This window comes from Aptenodytes patagonicus, chromosome 2 (genome assembly GCF_965638725.1).
Source record: "Aptenodytes patagonicus chromosome 2, bAptPat1.pri.cur, whole genome shotgun sequence".
In the NCBI taxonomy this organism is placed as follows: domain Eukaryota; kingdom Metazoa; phylum Chordata; class Aves; order Sphenisciformes; family Spheniscidae; genus Aptenodytes; species Aptenodytes patagonicus.
In genome coordinates, this window is record NC_134950.1 from 102,667,595 (window position 1) to 102,691,452 (window position 23,858).

A 23,858-nucleotide genomic window follows, 5' to 3' on the forward strand; every position below is an offset into this window, starting at 1 on the left:
AAAACAGGCAGCAGAAACATGATAATGTGTGGGCTTTTCAGTTTAGCAGATATGTAACAACATTCTGTGGATGGAAGTTGAAACCAGTCAAATTCAGAATAAAACTGACATGCAGATTTTCAACATTCAGGATAATTAACCAGTGGAATTATTTCCCAAGGGCTACAATAGAGTATACATCATTGGAAAACTTTTCAATCAAGAGAGAATGCGGGTTTGGGGTTTTTTTCCCAGATATGCTCTAATTCAAGGAGGAGTTAATTGAGGCCAGTACTGCAGTCTGCACAATACAGGAGATCACGTTAAATGTAACCCTCGATGTTTTGGGCATCTTTTACTGGGCATAGAGGCCCAAAAGGATTGTACATATATAAAAATAGTCTTATTTATTGCTAACACACACAGCGGTGGGCCAGGACTAACATTATTAGGCTAAGCATTCATATGCTCAGTATCCACGGGGCAGTCACCTTGCGAGTCTCTGCTGGCCAAGGTGCTGTCAATCAAGAAGAGACGTGTCAGCCTCTGTTTCTCCTTAGAACAGGCTGATCCTCAGTCCTGTTGATGCACTGCCTTCCTCCTCTCCGCCTCTTCTCATAGGGTTTTTAGATCTTGTCAAGTCAATGATGGTTTTCTGCTTTTTTCCCCTGCTGAATCTCTGATGATTTTACTTTCTGCTTCAAACTGTTACTAACTGGTACTGACTCAACAAGCTCACCTCTGCGGTCTCTCTTTGTTTCTGCCTTCTTGCCTTGCACGGCTTAGTTCCTTATAAAAATCTTTCACCTCCAGATTAAAGTGGGAGTGACAGCTACAGCTTATCTCCATGAAAACTGAACCCTGATTCACATAAATGGTTCCAGTGGTAACTTTTGATTTTACAGTCAATAAACATACAAGGACCCTAGCTGCTCCAAGACTTCCCCTCGCAGGTTGCATCCCATATCAACATATATCTTAACGAAAAGCATCTGCTCAGCCTGCTTACGCATGAGGGTTGCAGGCATACCCAAAGAGATAGAAGGAATGGTTCCCACCTTACTTACCTCCATGTAATGTGAGCCATGACTATGGAAAGCTGGAAAATCAGTATTTAAAAACAAATTCTGTTGCTGTACACAAATACTGAGGGGTACATATGAGGCATGTGCTTTAGACCTCATAGAGGCAAATGAAACTGTTCGATAAATAGACAGTACTAGGTACTGCTGTGCTCTTATGCTTCACGTTTCATTATCTTTCTTGATAACTATTCAGAAAACCCAAAGGCACAGCTGTAGTTGGGGATAAAGTATGTGCCAAAGTTCAAACATCTACACCAATTCTCTGAGGTGTCAGAGTTGCTTAAAAGCCATAACAAAAAGAGTGCATTTTTCCCCATTCTCTATAATTCAAAACTTAATTACAAACCAACATCCAGCAACTTCACTCTGGGCCTTTCAAGGGATATATAACATTTTGGGCAAAATGTTGACAGAATGATAAACATTCTCCGAATGCCCTGTAGAATAGAAGTATTTTAACTATGGGAGTCTCCAGAATGTAAAGCAAAGGATTTTCTAGCACAAGTGGTACCGCAGTCGGCCCTTAATGTCCTGCTTCAGAAGCCTCTGTAGCGTGCCACTGTCCTGCGAGCTACACAGAACCTGTGCATGTATCCCACTCAAAACTGCTATTGCAAGCAGAAGGAAAAAAACTTCCTTCAACTTTAGTGCAAGCCTTTTTTGGTGGATAGGCAACTCATGATTGTTCTGGCTGTAGTATCTCTTTTAAATGTTATCATCTATCGCAGTGCCTGGAAACTCCACTAATGGCTGTGTGTGAAACTGTGACAGATGGATTACAGAGATAGATAACAGTGGACATTTTTGTGTACTTGTAACCTGATCAAAAATATTTCATTTTTATGTCCATGGATAACTTCAAAGAATGAAACAACAGGAAAAAAAAACCAAAACACTAGCAGCGATGCAAAAGAATCTGAGAAGACAATGAAATTAATTATACACTCATCTACATCACCTTGAAATAAGATTCAAGTGAAGTTTCAGCATGAGTCATGCTTGGACCTTGAGTGCCAGTCACACTACCACATACTGCTAGTATGTAGAGCTAGGAAGCGATTTTTCTTTTTTAACACGAAGCTCAAGGCAGATGAGATGAAGCAAATTAATCCCTTTTGCATTACCTTGAGTTTGACCACTCTGGTGGAACCGCTGCACATCCACAGCCCACGAGGCTGCACCCTTCCACCCCCCCTCACTGTTAACATGTTGCTGTCTGCAGGACTGCCCATACTCTTGCAGAAAGTTAGGATACACCACTAAGAGCTCTCCAAAGCTCCCCATGGGACCCTTCTTCAGTGGGATGTGACATGCTTTCAGTCTGGCTCACTGGCTCTCTCAGTGGGAGAGCCCACCTGATGAATTTGGCTAAAGTTAAAACTCACTAATCTGAATGCCACTTCATGTCTTTATGCTTATGAGATGAGTACCTCCTCTTCGTTCAGTTTGTGGAAAAGAAATGCAACTCATCTCTTCTTCCCTGTCTCCTCACCCAAAGAGCATCAGCACCAGCATGGTTCTCAGAAATTTGTAAACGTTGTTTATTTTTGTTCCTTTTTCAAAGAGTCAGGAAGATTACAGGGTAACTGTTCTCCACGTAGTATGCTACTTCTGCTCCTAACAGAAACAATACAGAGCAGATCTGTGCAAACAATTTGTTGGTTTTGCTTTAAATTAAAGCACTTCCATTCTCAGAGAAACTGTTTCAATCTGGATGTTGAGGCAATGTTTGGGTTGTTTCTTCTTTAAAAGTGCTCATCCATTCTCAGTCACAGCAAAGACTGAGCACAGCATTACTTAGGTGTCCGCCTGGGGTGTGTATGTGTGTGCATGTACGCGTCCTATTTTTGAGCTATTTTAACTTACGCTTCATATTCTAGTGCTTTTTGATAAGTAGAGTTTATGTCAGAATAATTGGCCTGGGGATTTTTCTTTCCAGTCCAGTACATTTCTGAGGTACAGCTACATGGGAGATAATGGAAATGCCTCTAGAGTATCTGTCTGACAAGGGAAATAGCAAGAGTAAGGAGTGAACACAAAACAGGGACCTTGTCAAAGAGTGTGCAAGTGAATCAGTCCAATCAGTCACTGCGGGTGACGTATCTGAACAAACTGAAGCTGACACAATGGTCAATTTGACTGGGGAAAGTATAATTTTGGATTAGGGTGAACACCTTTAATCTGTCAATTGTGGCAGTCTTAAACCTGTAATTGAAAGAGCACAGCACTGCTTTACTCCAGATGTCAGTCAAACCCATTCACCCTCTTCTGATCACTGATCAGTTTGCAGTCTCTTCTGCATTTACTTATTAGACTCCTATTTATTTCCTCTTTTAGACAAAATTCTTTGCTCCACTTTAAGAAAATCTCAATCTAATAAGGACAGCCCTTCAGAATAACACTTGGATTCACCTGATTTTCAAGCAGATGGTATTCAGGGCACAGGAAACAACAAAACAGAGTATCACCATGTGGTTAATTTTAGCTCTCACTCTCTGAATTGCTGTTTCAACCATAAAACACTATCTTATTTTTAGTCTGCTTGTGTGCCTGAATAGTGTCAGCCCAGCCACTCCAGAATTGCAGTCATGCCTCTCTACTGTAATTCACAATGGGGTAATTTCTGCCCTGGGAGCACCACTTCCAGAAGATGGTTGAGTTTCCAGCCCAGCTTACTTGTCCCTCCTGTCCCAGTCTGGGACAGGTAAGTGAATGATTTCCATAGGCATTTTACCCACAGACCCGTCTGTGAAATTACAGACCAAGAATACTGACTCATGGGATGCAAGGATCTCTTAACAGCTTTGGGAGAAGAATTACTCCATTCCTGCCCACTTGCAGGGGGATGGTTCTATGATTTATCAAGGAAATGGTCCATATGCTGCTCACAGTCTCCTGAGACTTTTACCCCAACATGACCTCTTCCAATGTTTAGATTAAAGCAACGTGAACTGGAGAATAAAATTAGCCTGACCTTGCCATAAACAAACAGATAACAGAATGACTTGCTGTGTGAGAGGCCCTCCAGTTCTATTCAGCATCTCCGGCAAATTCAAGACGAGAGTTTCCTTATCTTTGCTCATGCTGCCCCATGCTAACATTCTCCTCTGAATACTGAACCTGACATTCTCCACAGCATTTTGATTTCTAGGCTCTTTAACTTCATGATCATCACAGATACAGTTGTTTTAAATGTTTGCTGAGCCCCTTCTTTTGCAGCTCTAGAGGCAAAAGGAGAGAGAAACCTCTTGTTATTCTTAACAGCAATCTTGTCTTTGAGAGGCAGGCCACAGGGAAGCACTGAAGGGAGAAGCAGATTCCCATCCCCTGGTAGGAGAAAATGCAGCAGAGGATTAAAGCAGCTAAGCACACTCATTTCTTCAGCATGTGAGGTTGAAATAAACAGGGAAAGAAGCATCCCACCCTCCAGAGCTTCTCAAGAGTAAATCATGCAAACTATTAGTTATCCATCCTCTACTCTGCCATTATTCTCTGCCTGTCAGCTCCTTGTAGGGGCTGTCTGTTCCATCCCTCTTGTGTTATTATGGTTGCCATGCCCTCCTCTCAGCAGCTCCTATCAGTTATAATGAAACAGTGAGGGGGGAAAAAACCAAAAACACTTGGGCTCCTAAATCACCAGGAATCAAAGGAACAACAACAAAATTGTTTAAAAAAAATACCCCAAACCAACAAACAGAGTAAAAGGAAAACCAAAAAGAGAGAGTTAGAGAATTTTGCAATCTGTAGATGATTTCTGCTTCTGGGATTGCATACGTCATTAAGATTTATAGGTCAGTCCAGAGCTTAAATAGCAGATGTTTTCTCATTATTTATCTTCCTGGCTAAGACACAAGAATCCTTTTTAAGGAAATCTGCGTAACACATGCAATGAAAATAGACCAGTTCCTAAGATCAGCCCTTCTAACCAGCTCATAAAGGCTGAGCCGAAACACCCATCAAAGAGAAGTTTCATTTCACCTTCCACGGCAGGAAGAAATGTGCTCTCTAGGGTCTGATCCTGAAAATTTCAAATAACAGAACTGAATTTTATCTCTTACCTGGCTGTCCTCTGACTATAGTTATGAACATTTGAGGAGTTTCTTGTATGAACAGTCAACTGGCTAGCAGGCTTCAGCTTCTGCACCCCATCCCAAGACCTGGGGTTTTGAGCTTTAATCAAAAGATAGCATAGCAAGCACTACTCTGAACAACATCACTGCTATACATGTTCTTCATAAAGCACAACCCGTTAGCACTGCACTGCAGTTGCCCAAACTGATCAAAGTGATGTCACTTCCACAGGCATCTCTCCTCATAAGAGACCTTCTGGGCTGTTTACATATGTAGCCACAGAACTGAAACTGCTGTCAAGGATTCACTTTTCTAACTGTTGCATCCCTTTGTGTGCAAATCAGTGGCCACTTTCTTTCAAGCTGTTTGCAAGCTATTTGTACATGCCATCCTCTGTCATGGAGGTAGAAGGGAAAAATCAAACTAAACAAAATATCTCAACAACTTGAATTCTGAACTTTTTTCCTGTGTTCCTTACACCAGAAACACCTGATTCAGAACTATAGAATATCCTCTCCATCCTGTAACATACTTCCAAAACATGAGTTGTACAAATTTATAACCTCCACAACTTTTGCATATACTGTTCAGTCTCTCTTGTCAGTGTAATTGGGCTGAATAGGGATTCCACATGTTCCCAAGCCAGCTGGGTCCGGGTCCGACCTTGGAAGTGTTTCTAACTCTGGGACCACAAGATAGCTTGTATGTGAAGATCCCCTTTCTGGCTGCTCTTCCCTGAGTGCAGGCCTCTGCTGCTCTCCTGCTCCAGGCCTTTCAAGCACTGCTGAGACCACTCATGCCTGAACAACCTACTCAAAACCACACACCTCCAGGGTGATAGATTCACTCTAGAATCAAAAGTAATTAAGAGAAAAAGGAACACAGATTTGCACAGCGACCTCACTCTCAAATCACACAAGCGTTACAGCTCTTCAAGTAAAGCATCAAAAGCATTCATAATCCCCTGCACTGTCAATGGCCTCTTCTTGGGAGTCTATGGGACCTCCTTGCCTCTGCAGATGTTGAGGCATGGAATGAAAGAACCCTTGTCCCTTTTCCTGAGATCTCAGTTTCTCACACCAGCTGCCCTGCTTCTTGGCATCTTCAGGCAATTAAAGCCCAAACCCCATTGCAGATGAACTGGAGCAACCAGTTCCCTTGAGCCTGCCTGCCCTCTTTAGCAAATCTTTTGCTCTGAGAATACCACTGCTGACCCCCACAGCAGCTGTGATGGTGAGGTGCCATGTGAGATTTTTAACTATAAGCACTGCCTTGCACAAGTGTTGTGTAAGCATCACTCCTCCTCATATACCTCTGTACTCAAGGACACTGTTTGTTCATTTGCTGCTGGTCCAGTTTCAGAGCACTGAAGTCATGGCACCTACCACTCCCTCAGCTAGATCAGAGACAACAGTAACTGCACAGGAAGTATGAGGAGTCTCTATTTCATAAATAACTACAGGCCTGTCAGTCTGACCTCGGTGCCAGGGAAGGTTATGGAGCAGATCATCTTGAGTGCCATCACACAGCACGTGCAGGACAACCAGGGGATCAGGCCCAGTCAGCATGCATTTATGAAAGGCAGGTCCTGCTTGACTAACCTGACCTCATTCTATGACAAGGTGACCCACTTAGCGGATGAGGGAAAGGCTGTGGATGTGGTCTACCCAGACTTCAGTAAAGCCTTTGACACCATCTCCCACAGCATTCTCCTGGAGAAACTGGCTGCTCATGGCTTGGACGGGCGTACTCTTCGCTGGGTAAAAATCTGGCTGGATGGCCGAGCCCAACACCAGCTGTGGTGAATGGAGTTACATCCAGTTGGTGGCCAGTCACAAGCGGTGTTCCCCAGGGCTAGTATTGGGGCCAGTTCTGTTCAATATCTTTATCAATGATCTGGACGAGGGGATCGAGTGCACCCTCAGTAAGTTTGCAGATGACACCAAGTTGAGCAGGAGTGTTGATCTGCTTGAGGGAAGGAAGGCTCTGCAGAGGGACCTGGACAGGCTGGATCGATGGGCTGAGGCCAACTGTATGAGATTCAACAAGGCCAAGTGCCGGGTCCTGCACTTCGGCCACAACAACCCCATGCAGCGCTACAGGCTTGGGGAAGAGTGGCTGGAAAGCTGCCCGGCAGAAAAGGACCTGGGGGTGTTGGTCGACAGCCGGCTGAACATGAGCCGGCAGTGTGCCCAGGTGGCCAAGAAGGCCAACAACATCCTGGCCTGTATCAGAAATAGTGTGGCCAGCAGGAGTAGGGAAGTGATCGTGCCCCTGTACTTGGCACTGGTGAGGCTGCACCTTGAATACTGTGTTCAGTTTTGGGCCCCTCACTACAAGAAAGACATGGAGGTGCTGGAGCGTGTCCAGAGAAGGGCAACAAAGCTGGTGAAGGGTCTAAAGCACAAGTCTGATGAGAAGCGGCTGAGGGAACTGGGGTTGTTTAGCCTAGAGAACAGGAGGCTGAGGGGAGACCTCATCGCTCTCTACAACTACCTGAAAGGAGGTTGTAGCGAGGTGGCTGTCAGTCTCTTCTCCCAGGTAACAAGCAATGGAATAAGAGGAAATGGCCTCAAGTTGCACCAGGATTGGATATTAGGAAAAAATTCTTCACCGAAAGTGTTGTCAAGCCTTGGAAGAGGCTGCCCAGGGAGGTGGTTGAGTCCACCATCCCTGGAGGTATTTAAAAGACGTGTAGATGTGCCATTTAGGGACATGGTTTAGTGGTGGACTTGGCAGTGCTAGGTTAACGGATGGACTTGATGACCTTAAAGGTCTTTTCCAACCTAAATGATTATATGATTCTACAGGCAAATACTTGACCCTTATCTTTGTCTCTTGACAATCAGCACACGCTGTAACAAGATGGTGAGAAGCCTTTGCCCTGCCAAAAAGCAGCTGTCGTACATTAGGGCTGCTACAGCGGATGACAGAAAAGCCCCTCCTGCTGCCCACCTCAGGGCCTATGGGCTCTTTAGCCCCTGTTGCCAACTAACCATTCACGTGCATTGTCTTATAAACAATAGGATAACACTCCTTGACATTCCATAACTGCTCGCTAGAGTTCACACGATATCACCCTATGACTACAGAGTCTCTGACACTGTGAGGAAGAAGCAAGAGCAGGGCTGCTCCCCAAGGGAAGGTGATCCAGGAGCTGAGAACAGCCCCAGCACAGCCAGCACCCTCACCAACTAGGTGCCATCCCACAGGACCTAAGCACGGTGGGCAGAGCCGGGGGATGGTAACATGGTCCATAAACAGCTTCAGACACAGCAAGTGCTGAATCAGGTCCAGGGACCCTCCAGGAGCTCCAGTCAGGTTCAAAAGAGACAGGACCAAAGACAGGAGTGGAAAAAAAACTACAACACACATCTGAGAGCGCCATCCAGAAAACAAGCCACCTAACAACATAGGTCCAAGGTCCATGCAGAAGACAGTGCCAGGGATGGCACTACAGACAGGCACACCTGTTTCCCACTGTATTTAGCATTGGTGCAGCCTCACGTTGAGTACTGTGTGCAGTTCTGGGCCCCACAATTTCAAAAGAATGTGAAGGTCCCTGAACGCATCCAGAGGAGGGCACCAAAGCTGGGGAAGGGGCTGGAAGGCACGTCCTATGAGGAGCGGCTGAGGACACTAGATTTGTCTAGTTTGGAGAGAAGGAGGCTGAGGGGCAACCTCGTTGCTCTCCACTGCTTCCTGGGGAGGGGAAGTGGAGATGGAGGTGCTGATCTCTTCTCCCTGGGATCCAGTGCCAGGACACGTGGGAATGGCTCAAAGCTGCGTCCCTCAGGGGAGGTTCAGACTTGGCATGAGGAAACTTTTCTTTCCCAAGAGGGTGCTCAAACCCTGGAACAGGCTTCCCAGAGAGGTGGTTGATGCCCCGTGCTGGTCAGTGTTGAAGAGGCATTTGGACAATGACCTTAATAACATGTTTTAACTTTTGGTCAGCCCTGAAGCAGTGAGGCAGTTGGACTCGATGATCATTGTAGGTCCCTTCCAACTCTTCTCTTCTCTCCCATTCCATTCGATTCCACCTACAACACAGCTCAGAGATGGAGGCCCAAGCCTGAGCTGAAATGAGGCACTTGGGTCCATGGGAAAGGGTGTGAGTGGAAGCCCCAAGTTAGGCTGGCTGTGACTATTAAGGCCTATTAGTGCCCTCACGGCCCTGACATCGATCATGGGGCATTGACCTGTCTACCTTTAGGTATCCCAGTGTGAGCCACCTCAGCTAGGCTGACCTCTCTATATCGCCCATGGCAAATATTCAGATTCACTTGGACAATATCGTGTGAATTTGCTTAGATTAGCTAGATGGTGTGACTATCCCACTGCAGGTCACACCACCTGACCCTCTCTGGGGAAGTATGATAGTTCTTCTGTTCTTGGGGCCCTCATGCTCTGCAGGATTTTGCTCTAAGTAGACTGCACTCTCGCTTTAATCCTGTGAGTCCCAAAGTTTGTTCAGTTGTTCTCAGAGCAAGTTACCCTCTGATTCTTGTCTTTAACCTCTTTCCCATGTATCTGCATAGTAGCTCAATGAACTGTCTGTAGTGTCAGTCTATCCAAGCTCTGTTCCACTATGTCCATGAGAAGGTAAAGAAAATGCATTTAAAAACTGTAGAGTCAGTGCTGTGTGCTAACTGCCCGTGTTGCTTGGAAAATATTTGCACTGTTTGTTACTGACATGAAAGTTCTCTTGGTAATTTGTACACTGCTTTTAGCTCTTCAGGATTCCTTCTCTCTTTGGCTTCCCTAAAGAAATGTGCTGTACAGGCTAATATGAGCGTTCAGCTGAGCTCCAGTCCAGTACTTTTCTGTATTAGGCGAAAATGTTGTTTTCATTACCAATCTTTAATCCTTCCAAAAAAAAAAAAAAAAGCCCTGCAACTGAAACTCTTTCTCATAAAGTCCACATTGCATAAGCAGTCGCCCCAGGTCCTGGGAACAACAGGCAGTCCACACATGGACTGCACCACAAAAGCAACAGCTCATAGTGGTCAGGCCAGGGCAGAACAAGGACGTGCTCACTTTAAGGGACAGATGGTATCTATTTAGCTAAACATTCTTCCACTAAGGCTGTTTTAATGCCCAGATCATTTTTATCAGCTTCTTATCACATTTGGGAGCCCAGCATGCTTCTGATGGAGGCTGGGTAAGTGCTTCCCAGAGAGTGCTGTAGTTTCAGGGTTCAAGGCAACATATCAGCATGAAGAGGAGGTGTGTGGATGTGGAGGGGGGGAATAAAAACAACCCCATGCCATGTTTGCTGATTTTGAAATGTTCTTGGATGGATTTCCAGGTAGAATATAGATACAAGAACGTGGGAGGCCTCCTTCATCCATACTCAGTTTTGCTATACGTTCAGGGCCAGACTCTGAGCATTTAACTCATCTATGTCTGCACTGTTTTGTAGGCTGACATGAAGGAGGCCTGCCAGTGCTCTGAACAACTCAGAGATACCTCACTGGCATCTGTAGCATGGTATTAAGTCCAAGCTATCCTGGCTCACATCTGACTGCAAAATTCAGTGTAGACATGCAACTTAGCCTGGCACCCACTCCTAGGAATGCTTTCCTTCCCAGATACTTCTGTTGTGAGGACAAGGTGTTACTCATCCTCACTATGCATATCACAGGGTGCCTTACGGTTAGACTGTCAGGCAGAGCTGTCATCTGAAACCTTCAGTGTAGTGAGGCAATACAGCCCTGTGTCAGTCCTCTTGAACTGTGAAAGTACCACAGGCAAAACTATTAGCATGACATCTGTACAGTGTAGCATGCACCAAAGCACCTTGATGTAAAGAACGGGAGGGTGTTCAGAGACAGCAGAGAGGGAAGTGTGGGACACCTATGAAAGGCAAAGAGAAGTCTCTCTCTCTTTTCTTTCTTCACCAGGGAACTGGATCACACAGTACTACAATAACAAGCACTGGCAGGCTGCCCAGCATCACTGTACTCCAGTTGTAGGTGAACTATGAGGCTCAAGCAATCTTCTGGGAAAAGTTCACACCAAATGTATTGCATGTTATGTTCTCCCCTCGTATTTTTTTTCCCCAAACCAGTCTATTATATTCCTTCCCTGTTGCATTAGGGATTTCTTTAAGATCCCCAGGAGCTGCCCTTCTAAAAACCAAACATTGAGTAATCGAACAGATTTGTTTTTTAAAGTAACAGAGATAAACTAGTAATCCTCCTCTTGGAGACAGCCCTCAGAATAAAACCAGAGCACAACTCATTAAATGGTGGGGTTTTCTGTTGTTGGGAATTTATTTTCTTGGTTTTTTTCTCAGATAAAACCGAGAAGTTAAGTGACAGAAAAGTGCGTTATTGAAACACTATCATTATCTATACGATGTACATCTTCCATGGAGTGGAAGCCAAAGCAGAGCAGACTTTACAATAGTAGTGCAGTAAAAGGAAAAATATTCCAAAGAGCATGTTCTGTGTTTGTCCTGAACCTTTCAAAACAAGTCTGATGTGGTTTTACATGATAGTCCTGGTCAGCTCAAAGATGCCACTGTAAATTTAATGGGTACACAAAGATTTTATTAGAAGTACATGAATCTGTAGCGCTTTAAGAGTGAAGGGAAGAGTCACTCGTTCTGTGCTGAGGGCAATAATAAGATGCATTCATTTATTTTTGACTACTTCTCAATGTGGCTTTTACAGAGTCATAAAAAGACAAATTTTCTAAGTTCACAAAAACTATGAACACACTGGACATAATTTACCCAACAAATCAGACCATGGACAGTCAGTTGGAAACTGGGTAACAAAAGTAGGCCCATCTACACATAACCAGCCCAAATATGTATTCCCCATTGCCTCGCAAATGCAGATACTGTGAAATTATAATTTACTGTTGTTTTTACTAATTAATTTTAATCTATTAGTGCCTGGAGGCCTTTGTTAAGATCTGTATTGCATTGTGTGAGGTGGTGTACCTATGCATAGGAACTTTCTGCCTCAAAAGGCTTAGGAGGTTAACTTAGGGTCATTTTGCAGATGTGATGGCACTGTACAGAAAGCAAACATGAAACAGTTCATTCAGCTTTAATTTGCAGTGGTATTGAGTACCTGTAATTCCTGGAGACCTCGGTAGGAGTTTTGGGTGTTCAACACTTTTGAAAGCCAGACTGAAGTTCCTTGCTATGCTTCTGACAAAAGGTCCTTAGAAATTAGAGACAGAAAAGACTTATTAGGTTATCAGGCCAAATTCATCCCAGAAGAAAATCCATTGAAGTCAATGGAATTTCATTGGGGATGGACTTACCATAGAAGGATTGTTCCCTGTAGTATATTTAGAAGTGCTTTGTCCTATATAGTTTTAATTAGTTCTACATTAGTCAAGGTACTGTACCATTGTTTCAATCAGCTACCCTCACAGAGAACTGTCTCTAGTTATCCTTGTCCATGTTTCCCCTCCAACCCCCATCCCTTGCTGCCTCCTCCTCACCCCCTCATTATTTTATGTCTAATTTGGCTAATTAATTTCTCAGACAGAGCCTTCTTTCATGTTTGAGAAGGACCTAGCCTGTATTGAGGTTAAAAGAAAAAAAAACAAAAACCACAAAACAAAACCAGAAAGAGAGAACAAATTCTTCTATTGAGAAAAGCAAAGGTGTTTATGAAGCCTTAAGCTTTACTTTGTAACTCCATCAATCCATATATAGCTAGGCTACAGTTTTTCACCACATATTCTGCATTAAGATGGACATGGGTACTGGAGTCTTGTCTTTCCAGTTTCATCACTGACTCACTGCGTTGTTAGAGCTAGTGGCTTCACTTTTCAAACCTCTGCTTTACCACTATTGCAATAGCCATAGTCATGCACACGTAAAGAATTTCTCAAGTTGCTTCACAGAAATCAGGAAAGCATTTTAAGTTCCGCAGTGGAAAAGCACAGTAATACAAGGCAAAGGACTGTTGCCATCAGTACTACTGTCTTTTTTTTCCTTTTTTTTTTAATCATTCTAACACAAACATTCATCTTGTCTCTGAGTCTTGCCCAATTTCTTTTTATCTTCTCTAATGGAAGTTCTAACAAGATTATAGGGAATTTGCAGTCTATGTATGCTTTCAGTCATATAATTACAACTAAAACAAGTGTGGTGAGAATAACTACAGGAACTCAGGGTTCAGTGCTGCCTTCTGCCAAAGAAAAAAATGTCCACAACTAAGAAACAAACTCTAAAACCACGTTGGACAAGTTACTAAATCCCATCTACGTAAAGATGTGTGTGTTCACTTCTGAGTCATTGTATCATTTGACCACACAAGAAGCAAGACAGTTTGCTTGAGGAATGTCAGGAAGACCAGAATATAATTAAAAAATAGCCATGTTTTCAGTTTTCTTAATGCTCTTCTAAAACAGGCACACACTCACTTTAAAATTAACAACAGAACTTAATTAAGCTTCTTCTGATCGTGCTGGGAGGGTTCCATGTTGTCTTCCTGTGGTCATTTCATCAGCCAGGTCTTTTCATGTAAGAATGTGCTGCATGCATGTCACAGCATGAGATCTCATCACAGACACCTGCTCTCAGCCTGTGAACACAGATTTTAATCCCCCTCTCTGCAAAAATGGTGACAGAAGGGCATATTATTTAATTACTCATGCATGCTCTCCAAGACAGGGTCCACAGCTCCACTTGTTTCATATGGCTTGTGTTATTTTTGCGGGGTGATCAAATAGGATGGTTGTTAAAAAAGGAGAAAGCTTCATCATAGACTATTTGATGAGAACAATATATGAAAAGATTGGCAAGATGAGAACAGTTAGAGCAGGAACTGAAGAAAATCTAGGTCTGGTAAATATAGTCATAAAATTATTTGTGATTTCTTTAGCTCTCACTGTGAAGATATATAAGCTAAGTTGTACTGTGTAACTTGGCTCTCCTCCACTCCAAGACCATGGATCCAGCAAAAATTAACTGATAGCCACCTCTAACGTACCGAAGAAGGTGAAACCAACTTAAACTACTAAAGCCTTCATCTAAATTAGATCTGCAGTAGTGGTTATGTTTCCCTCAGGTGCTAGAAGGGGGAAAAACAGGAGGAAGATGAAAGAAGTAGTATAAACTTTTAGCTCTGCTTAAACAATGCATTTATTAAATCACTTCAGTCTAAATCATTCAGCAATTCCTACAAAATCCTGTCATGGACCAAAGCAAAGCACAGCTAAATGAAATGTTATATATTGTATCCGGCGAGCAATCACCATACTCGCATTCTCATTGCCCTCAGCAGCACCTGCATTCTTTGATCACAGGCCTTTTATGTGCTACACTGTATACAAAAGACCAAGCCAGCAATTAGCCATTCTAGCACTGGGTCCTGAAATCTCTGCAAATGCTTCAGCCCTTTAATGAATTCCTAAATAGAAGGAAGTTGCAAACAAAGTTCAGCTTGTGTATTTTATGCCAGGTTCCCACAGCACTGTAGGTTCTTAGAGCTTAATTAATGACACTTGCATCCTGTACGCTTTCCAGAGTTTTAGTGGAAATTTTACCGGTCACTTCAAACTCTGACATCTTTTGGAAAATTGTCCTCAGAATATTGGGCAACCTCCCCAGTCTTTAGAAGGACAAGACAAGACTTTGCTGCTAGTCATGACTCATCTGTATCAACGGGATGGACAAAAAATGGAGGGACAAAATGTGCATCATTTAAAGTAAACCACTCATCAGAAATCCTATGCATTGTATAGGAACCAAAATGGGCGATGAAAATTAAAACCACAGCCTAATATACCAGCATTTGGGAACTCTGCCAATGCCCCTAATTAAAATTTTGTACTAATCTCTTCAGGGAATCCAAGAAATTCTTTCTGAAAATGGAACATTCTTCTACGCACATCCAACTACTTATCCTGTAAGAGGGAATATAAAGGAGATTGTATACGATCAGACAGAGGTCAGTGGAGTGGAAAGGACAGTGTGAAAGCTACAGGAAATGAGCCATCCATGAATGAAAATACTGGAATTTCTTCTTGAACCCTTATTCACATAACATATGATTTTTCTGGTCCTGGTCTAAGGATCATTACATCAATGGAAAGACTTCATTAATTTTAGTGGGGTTTTAATCAGTCCCCAAAACAGGAGAATACAAAATAGGTATTTAAAATTACAAGGTATGCCAACATGTCCTTTCCCTTCTTTTCCTTTTGTCCTACCATCATTAGAGAGCTTGGTGAGAGTGGTTTGAGATAAATGAGAAGTGTAGAGGCTGGACTGGAGAGGGTCTAAGACAGCACCTCTGACATTGGCTTATAGGCAATAAACAACACATTCAGTGCTGTTAGAGATGCAATTAGAGATGAAAGGAAGGAAAGAGTTGGTAATTGGTTGGTAACTAGAGAGGGAAGGGATGCTGATAGATAAGTGTTTCTAAGAAGGGAAAGACCAAATCTGCTTTATTGTTAATAAAAAAGAGCCATAGTGAGATTTTAAGAAGAAAAATAGGGTGATACACAGGTGTGAAGGAGAGGGGAATAAGGTAACTAGAGCAAGTGTACAAGGCTAGGTTAGAATCTCATCCATCTGGATGGAAAAAGAGACAAGATAGGTAGGAGGCATAAGGAAAGTCACAGACAGCAGGGAAACTGCATCATACTTTATCAGTTTTCTCTTTGAAGAAACCAGCAGGGTCCTATAAAGAAAAATAAGTGAAGGTAGTAGGAGAGAACTATCGAAGATGAATCTAGGCTGGCTCTGCAATGAGTATATCTTCTGTTTAGCTATGCAACTGAGCCTCATAAGTCAAGCAATCCTATCCTGAGCTCGAGTTATTCAAATTTAAGGCTTTTGTTTGGCCAATGTGGAGCTACAAGGTTTAATCATTGATTGTCTTACACTTTCCATAGCCCCTGACACTCATGCAGTCTGGCTGAACCTAGCTAAAGGGAAATGGAGGCAGAAGCATGTATGGCATCCACCTTTGCGTGGCTGTAAATGACTACATGCAAATCAAGACAGTGGGAACTCAGTTCCCTCGGCTAATTCTCCCAAGTGAGCAAGATCTGCAGTGAACCCAAACAGGACTTTAGCTCCTATCCACTTGTCATTTGCAGAGCTTTCCCTCTTCACCCTGGCTTAGAAACAAACAAAACTTCCTCTCTGCTACCTTCTTCTAAAGGACCTTTCTGTGACTAAGCCATTTATGTGTCTATATTACATGTAGTTCTCTGATGTCAGATGAGATAACGGATATAATCCTCCTAAAGGATTTGTGGCATTATAGATTACAGCTTCCATTCGTATATTGTATGCATTGCCTTCAAGAGGCCTTGAGTGATGCTATAAGATCTCTGTATTCAGATTATAAGATATTTACATTCAGCACTGCCTTATTGTAGGTTTAGAAATACCAACAACCAGCTGTTCAGATCCTGCTGTTCTCTTAATCCATGCGAAAGTAAAATACTATTGTGGTCAGTGGGATCCTTGCCAGGGTAACAAGATTTAAACCATTTTCCTTGTATTTCTTCACCTGCCGTTTCACTATAAAATAAAGTGATTGCTTAGCAGACAGAACAATTTATTCCAGAAAGAAGTCATCTTTGTTTCAACCATAGTTTGTCCAAGCCAGAAAGGTACTTAATTACTGTGCCTTTTCTTTTTTTTCTTTTCTTGATACCTAAACTCCTGTTGACACAACCAGCAGGAATCTCAACATTGGGTTTTACTTATAGCTCAGGGGCCTACCTAGGGCTTACGTACTTTTGTGGATCTGCCTGAAGGTGCCCTCAACTGGGCATCTCTCAGGAAAAAGCTGAGAAGTTACAGCTGAACTGCTGCTCCAGAACTCAGTTTCTCCATCAGAATGAATATGGCATTAATACTTCCAGGAGGCAATAATCACTAGGAAGATCTTTAGTTGTGTTTCCTGCTGTGCAACGCACGCTCTTCTGATGAAGGAACTAAATAATTTTGGGAAACACAGAGGAGCTATGTTCAGTGACTTCACAATATGACTGTTCTGATACAAGGCCAACTCGCTCCCAAGCCTGGAAAACAATTATAGCTGATCTCTGTGATACCGGATGGTGTGAAAGACTATTCACACAAAAGTATACCCTGCTTAGCACACGTGGGATATTCCTAGAAGGAACATGGCTGATGATAAATTTATGTGACATTAACAGAGATGTCATGTACAATGCTCTTTTGCCTAATTATTAGTGTATTTATGGTTCTTGAATCTTGCAGTGATCATTTTTTAACTTCCTCTCCTGTGAGAGCATTCAGTAGAGTGGGGGAATTTATGTTTGCTCTCCAGTGATGGTACGTCAATCTCTACAGCAAAAAGTTGCATTTTCTAGCCTCACCCACACTGACATTTTGCCTGCTGCAGCTGAGCTCCTGAACGGAAGTTCAACTAACACCAGCCATTTCCAGTGTGGAACAATGATCTAGATCTTCAAAGAAGTCTAGGCACCACTTGATTTCAACTACTTGGAGAGTGAAGTATGTAGCATAATTCTGCTACATACAAGCAGGCAAACTTCTAATGGAAATACACCTTTAGCAGCTTGTGTCTGCGTGATTTAGGATGTCACAGATCTCAGCTGTTTGTTGTCTCTCTGACTCCCCTGGCTGTGTTGAAATCACCACTGTGACAGCCAAGATGAAGTAGCTGACTGTGTGAACATTCCTCTTTCTTTCCAATACACAGCAAAGCTACTTAGCTTAAATCACCACTGACGGGAACTAACTTCTTAAACAGGTTTGAACTTGATCCTTGTTGAGCACATCTGACTGTGCCCCAGATTGCCTAGTTCAGCTCAAAGCCAGCACATGTACCCTATTATCAGCAGCAGCAGCTCTACATCAGTCAGCAGCTGGCAGACGGGCCCTTGGGGACTTTTCTAGCCAAGGCTAGTGCAGCCCTATGGCTGCTTCAATATATTCTCCGTGCGCAAAACAGGATGTATCTCTGTGCAAATGTTGTTATTGCACAATGGGTGTCATTGATAGCAGGAAAAGAGACAATGCTTGGGAGCTGAACATGTTGTTCAAACATCATTCCAGTCTTTTTATATACTCTGATTAAGGCCCTTTACTTAGAACTGCCATCATGCTGTTGCTGGCTACTTTGAGTGCACAGAGAGTATCTGAAATCCCTTTTTACCCTTCTTTAAAGGGTGAATTGAACTGTATTTCAGTGCCTGAATTTCTAGAGTTTGTGACATTCTCTTAATGTAGATTCTGGCTTATCTATATCCAAATACATACAGATCTACCTACACAAACAGGTACATCCATAGTACCCATCTTTTTAAGCACTACAAACATTTTCACTATTAGCCCATTCAGTTTCTCCGCTACATTTCCAGGTCATAACCCCACTGTTGTCAGCAATACTTAGTCCTTGACTCCCTAGCAGTATTTCTTCGGCAGTGGCAGACAGGGCTGTTAGGCAACCAGGAAATCTAAAACAAAGGAAAACTGTTACAAGGAGAATATGGGACAGGCAGAGGAGTGAGAGGAACTAACAGACTAAAGGCCCAAGGGAAAGAAATGAAGAGAGGCTGGGAATAAGGACAGGAACATTCAGGAAGATTTGCTCCCAGCGCAGGCAGCAGCAGCTGCCGATACTGCTAGGGACAATGTCAGATCAAGCAGGAGTTCACCTGTCATGAAAACACAGCACCAACGTGGGGCTAAGACTCTTAGCATCCCATGTTCAAAACAATACACAACTAAGCACAAAGACAGAACGTATAACTAACTGAAGGGATTAATTTCCTAAACCTGAATGTCTCTTTTAGACGCCCAAAGACTCTCCCACAGGACCTGTGACGCATCTACCAGGCCTGTGCCAATGTCTCAGATCTCTACATTTAGGCTACTGAATACTAACCACTGTGTCCTGTTTTAGGCTTTGATCCCCTGCTCCTCATCCTCAAAGCAGGACAACGAACGGGGACCAACTCCAACCAACTTGAGGTAGAACAGCTCTGTGATGACCCAGGTTGTACCTGCAGCTCACTGATGGATCTAACCCAGGGTAGTGGGCAGCTCAGCTCCCTGCCTGTCTCAACCACGTGGCCACCTCTAACAGCTTACAGAAACCCTTGCTCCCTGTCACATGTGTTGAATGCAAACTGTGTGCAGCTGAGCTCTGCCATTTCCCACAATCACAGCTGTAGAACTCAGAAGAAACAGCATAATCAAGCACCAGGCATCCCCCATTACCATAACCACGCGACTGAAGCCTCACCACAACACAGCCTTTTTCCCCTACCCATCCCTTTACCCGGTCTCTTTCAGTCACTGCCATTCCTCACCGAAGATCTCAAGTGGCCGTGACAGGAATGTCTGAGGAGATGAGATAGAAGCACCTACAGCAAATAAATAAACCAATAAAGCAATAAAAAGACAAAGTGAGAGAACAAGGGGGACATGAGCTGTTTGGAGGCTTGAAGGCCAGCCCATAGAGTCACTCAGTCTAGACTCCAGATGTGAACGCAGAGCCTCAGTGAGTGCAATACGGGACTGCATAAATATCTCAGCCAGATGTCTCAGGGCCCAAGCTACAAATCCTCACAAATGGTGACAGAGTTGGCTGTTGCTGTTCGCATAGCTCTGCTTCCAAGAGAATCAGTGGTCATTCAGTCAGCAGCAGTTTATTTTTGCTGCCAGATGGGAGGGAAAACCAGGCTCAGAGTTGCAGTTAGTCTCATAGCAAACTCAGCAGTCGGTGGATGGGTCATGGAGCCCTCTGTGGGTACTGAGGTTAGCTCAAAATAGCAATCTGGGGAAAGAGCTGAAAAGATTATAGTAAACATAAAAGCACATGATCCTAAACTCCTAAATAGACTAAAGTAACGGGTGCCATGTTAGGCACCTGAATGCAAATTTAGATCTTCAAGACTCCTCCCATTTGGTCAACTAAGTTTACAGATGCTTAATGTTACACGATGGAATTACCTTACATTTAAGTTGCTGGAGACGTGTACCACTGGCTCTAAGGACCTTGGTGCTTCTGTCTGCACTTTTACAAACTAAGCATTCCTCTGCCTGACTTTTGTGTTCCCAGAACTTGTCTCCTAGGTGGGTTTTCCTCACAGAAAGCACCTGGAGGGAACGTGACCACCTGCCCGTCTATTGGCAGCTGGAGCTGTCCCTTGGGAGGCTGGAGATTAGTTTCAGCTCCCTCTTCTACCTGAGTTAGACCAGAGAACCGAGCCTGTCTCTCCCAGGAAACGTCTCTAACCACTAGGCTATAGTGTATTTTAAACCAAAGATTTCCCAGTCTCTTGGATTTATCCCATAGTCCATAAAAAAATTAAGTATTTATTGCAGCAGGGGATAGGACCTGGGGCTCTGCAGTGAAAGTCCTTATATAATCCACCCTGTCACCAGTCCAATTTAGGATATATCAATTTATGACCCAGATTCTCTTCAGCAAGTGACCCAAAATTGGAACTGGCTGAATAATTTATGAGATGATTTGTAAGCAAAAGCCCTGAGTTGGGTTACTCTGATTCACAGGGATAATATTATTTATGATTTTTTGTTCAGACATAAGGAATGAACATGTTTTAGGATGGCCAATAATTGTCCCAAGGTTTGCAGGAGGATTGTTTCTTTCTCCTGTTTTAAAGTGCCAATAGCAAAGTGACTCATACAGTATAAAAGATGAGCTTTTGAACCAAACAGCCCAGAAAAACTAGATGAAGAGACATGTGCTACCGTACCAATCTCCTATTCCTGTAGGTGCAGTTACAGCCTGAGGTTGGGCCCACTGGAGAATTATCTAAAAAGGCCATTATTCCTCTCTCCTCTTCAGACCTAGGCTCACAGAGATAACTTGGAGTCATAAAAGATTAGGATAAATTGTATTACTTCATACTCACCACAGGCTAAGGGCTCACATATGAACAGTAGCTGATACAGTGTGACTTGTTAAGCTGCCATGGCAAACCGCTTGGGACTGTTAGCCCCAACTCACAGCCACTTTTCTCTCATTCCCGAGGTCCTAAGGGAGGTCAGACCTGCCAAAAGACGTTCTGAACAACACCGGGCTCCCACAGTGGTACCTTTCCCGTAAAGGTTGCAGGGGCTTACTCCGATTTATACCTGTACCACATCTGACCCTCAAACCATTGCTGGGATCCACTTAGTTCTAAACAAGATGTTTCCCAAGCTGCCACATTCAACCCTGGGTCTAAATCAGATTTATCTGAACTGACAGGTTTTAAGGTTTAATTAATTTCCCTCCTTATCCTAAACTACATAACCCCCAAAAACATAGTACAGAGAGCGCTGTGCTGGACGCGTATATCCTTTTCCTTATTATTCTGCACTTTCTCGAGGGAAAAGGCATTGAGTATAACGGTCTAAATAAGAGTTAACTCCAAGATCTAAACAAGTATATTGAACAATTCATTCAGAGCACATCGTGCTGTTCTTCCACCTCTTTGGTAATGAATGCACAGCACCACCACGGCTGAAAGTTAAAGGGGATATTTCTTCTGGCAGTGCCCTCCAGGTCCCTTAGGCTGGCTTATCCAGCAATTGTGTTGGCAGTTTGGAGTTTTCCCAGCATCTTCTGTGGCCAGGGATGCTACAGGCCATTTTATTAAATGTCAATGCCCATTGATGATTAATTTTTGAAAAAAATCAACCTTAGAATATTTTTTTTTCCTTCTGCTCCACATCAAAAGCACATCTATTTAAAGGTCTTTTCAGAGGGGGTCCTTTCTTTTGGAAGGAAATAGCATGAAAAGGCTGTACTTGTAACCCGACTGTGCACCACTGACTTTCTCATACCAGGAGATAGCAAATTTTCTTTGTCTTGCCCTCAAATCTGCAGCAGTGTTGCAACCCCTCTTCCAGCACAGGCTCAGAACTCACCTCTGACTCATAAATGCCAGCTCCAGTGGGTAAAGAGTTAATCAGCAAGTAGACAGAAACATAAGTGAAACTTTTCCTCTTGCTGTACAGATCTCGGAGAGGTGGAACTCATGTAGATCAGCAAAAAAGTAGGTGTTGAGATACAATGTTGGAGGAGGGTGCAGAAATTCCAGAATCCTTATCTCCATCCCTGAAAAAAATCAGAATCCCTCCAACCATAGACCACAGCACGTTCCTCTCTGTGGAAGATCATATTTATTTTGCCGTTCATGCAAATGCAGTAGCCATCTGACAGCCTCAAAGCTGCATTCCTTGATGCCTGTGGCCATATCAAACTTTTGGGAAGACATGAGGAACCATTTTCAGGAAAATGGTGCTTCATTTACTCTTTGACTCTCAAAGAATGTTTTGTCTTCCTCTCTGTTTTGTGAAGTGCTGTCAACACTTACAGTGAAGTTTATTGTAAATACACAATAATAACAACTGCGCGCATTCATCTCTGATTCAATTCCTATGTAAATTTATGTTAATATGTATGCAGATTAAGTCTGCCCCCCTTGGTCCTGGCAAGTTGTCAGAATGACACATGGGTTCTGTAAAGGTTGTGTACTACTGATCTGCAGTTTTTCTATAGTATTCAATAACTGGCAAACCAACAACAAGAGACTGAATATTTATCTTCACTTTTGCTGGATAAATCAGGGTAGTCTTCTAGACAGAGTTAAAAAAAAGTCTCTAAACCTACTCTCTAAAATGATGACCTGCCCATTTTTACTTCTATTTCACAACAGACCAAATATTCACAGGTAGGATCTTTTGAGGAATGGGGTGGTACAAGGGAGTCTTGCTAGTAAGCCTTCAGGAACTGACACACCATCTTCTAGACAGAAAAGCAATTTTTCTCCCTAATATTTAGTAACCGCTAAACCAACGCCTAGAGTTTATAAATAGTCCTCCTCACTTTTTGCTGTCTAAATTAGTGCAGTTTTTAAGAGAGCTCAGAGAGGTCACTTATTTTATTGTCTCCTTCTCGGCCTCCCTTTTCTCTGTTTTAATACGGAAATACACTGACCTTCCACCTGTGTGCACAGCCAGAGCCATTCTGAGCACTCAAGTCACACCAGCGGTGAGGTAGCTGGAGTGCTACAGTTAGCTGTTCTCTGCTTTCCTGCCAGGGATGTTTGGCTATGACACTTTCTGGTACTTTGCAGTAAACAGAAACTAATCTTTAGTTTATCCCAGGGCTGAGTCCCTACAAGGCTCCCAGGAACTTCTTAAATAATCACAACGGGACATAAATTGGGACTTCAAGAGATATATGTGCTCTTTGCACAGGGATGAATTTCCAGTAATCCAAAAGGGGATGGGGAAATTGCTATCAGAACCAGCAGGCGCCACAATTGTTGGCTAGGAAGACAACAAAAGTCCAATTGCCAGAAAGTATTTATACTCCTGCAGTTCACAGCTGAGGACTTGATCCTGACCTTTGATACACAAAACAGATTTGCTCTGCAGCTGGAAACTCAGTTGCAGCATTTGTGCTTGGAGGGTGAGATTGTGCCCAGAACTGATAAAGGTGGGAGCTGAGTCATCAGTTCTGAAACAAGGCAGCAATCTCCTGACCAAAATCACTTCCACCCTAATAACACTTAATGGACTTAGAAGGCCAGTAATTTTTGAAAAAAAAAAGCCAAATAAGAACAGAACTGTACCCCATACAGCGATAAGAAACTTCAGTCACCCATTTCATTCAGGCCTTTCATTCAGCTGGTTTAAAGACTGACACTGAGAAAAACCCTTTCTTCTCCAAGCTTTTCTCACTTGACTCTGGTTTCGAGTGTTATTTCACT

General features: G+C 43.2%; 1 long non-coding RNA gene across 1 annotated transcript; it reads right to left on the reverse strand.

Annotated features, from left to right (window-relative positions):
* Nucleotides 1-19,645: 19,645 nt before the first annotated feature.
* Nucleotides 19,646-22,190, reverse strand: LOC143156723 (uncharacterized). Its single transcript, XR_012994675.1, has 3 exons — nt 22,009-22,190; nt 21,009-21,146; nt 19,646-19,915 (listed from the first exon to the last, which is right to left on the reverse strand). It is a non-coding gene; the product is annotated as an uncharacterized LOC143156723 (long non-coding RNA).
* Nucleotides 22,191-23,858: the final 1,668 nt, after the last annotated feature.